This window comes from Elephantulus edwardii, unplaced genomic scaffold (assembly GCF_000299155.1).
Source record: "Elephantulus edwardii isolate Elephantulus edwardi_28Jun2011 unplaced genomic scaffold, EleEdw1.0 scaffold00240, whole genome shotgun sequence".
Lineage (NCBI taxonomy): Eukaryota > Metazoa > Chordata > Mammalia > Macroscelidea > Macroscelididae > Elephantulus > Elephantulus edwardii.
The window spans coordinates 3441498-3442728 of record NW_006399990.1 but is presented as its reverse complement, the minus strand read 5'-3'; the positions used below and the strand labels follow the sequence as shown (position 1 = coordinate 3442728).

Below are 1231 nucleotides of genomic sequence, written 5' to 3'. Positions count from 1 at the left end.
TCATAAAAAGTCCTGGACCAGATGATTTACAGCTGAATTCTACCAAACATTCAGAGGATCTACCACCAATTCTATTTATTACAAAAAAAACTGAAAAAGAAGGGGTTCACTGCTGGGCACACAGGGAAGTGGAACCGCTGGGCCCTGCTTCAGGGCGAAGAGCCAGATTCCGGGACCAGAACCGCCACTGCAGCCACCATGAGCAGTTGGATTGTGCCTTGGATTTAATGAGGCGCCTGCCTCCACAGCAAATCGAGGAAAGCCTCAGCGACCTGATTGACCTGGTCCTCAGCCTATGTGAAGATCGCTCTTCTGTTGACCAGTCACTGAAAATTGTTCGAGACAAAGTGGTGGGAAAGGATTAACTTTTGTTCGACTACAACAGAGATGGGAACTCCTACAGGTTACCATGGAGTAATTAGTATGACCTTCCACTGGAAGATGGAGCCATGCCTTCTGCTCGGCTGAGGAAGCTGGAAGTGGAAGCCAACAATGCCTTTGACCAGTATCAAGACCTGTATTTTTGAAGGCAGAGACTCATCTGTCTACCTCCAGGATCTGGTTCATGGCTTTTCTGGAGAGATCCTCATAAAGAAGGCTGGGGATGGATTAAAGAAAATCAAAGGCTGCTGGGATTCCATCCACGTGGTAGAAGTACAGGAGAAATCCAGTGGACTTACCACCCATTACAAGTTAACCTCCACGGCGGTGGTGTTTCTACAAACCATCAAATCTGTCTCTGGCACCATGAACCTCAGTGGCAACCTTACCAGACAGATGGAGAAAGATGAAACTGTGAGTGACTCCTCCTCACACATAGCCAATATCCAGCGCCTGGGAGAGGACGTGGAGAACAAAATCAGAAGTACGTTGAATGCGGTCCACTTAGGAAAAACAAAGGATATATATAGTCAATGGGCTAAGGTCTGTGCAGATGTTCGCAGACAAATCAAAAGGAGAAGCTCTTAAGAACGATCTTGTGGAGGCTTTGAAGAGAGAGGAGCAATGTTAAACATCTGCTTCACGGTGACCAGACATGCCATATGCTCATTAAATTCCTTTCTTAGAAAATTCGTGTTCTGCTCCCTTTCCTGGTCCCTTTCTCCCTAACAGGTCACATAACAACTTGCATCATCGACAGCACAGCGTCATCTCCCTGAGAATAAAGCCCCATAAACACCCTCTAGTCTCTGAGGCCTACTTCCCACCACATTCTGTTATCGAAACTCAG

At 46.8% G+C, this 1231-nt stretch overlaps 1 pseudogene; it reads left to right on the top strand.

The window, feature by feature from the left end:
- The first annotated feature begins 206 nt into the window (after window positions 1-206).
- LOC102858312 lies at window positions 207-1012 on the top strand (annotated as a pseudogene).
- Window positions 1013-1231: the final 219 nt, after the last annotated feature.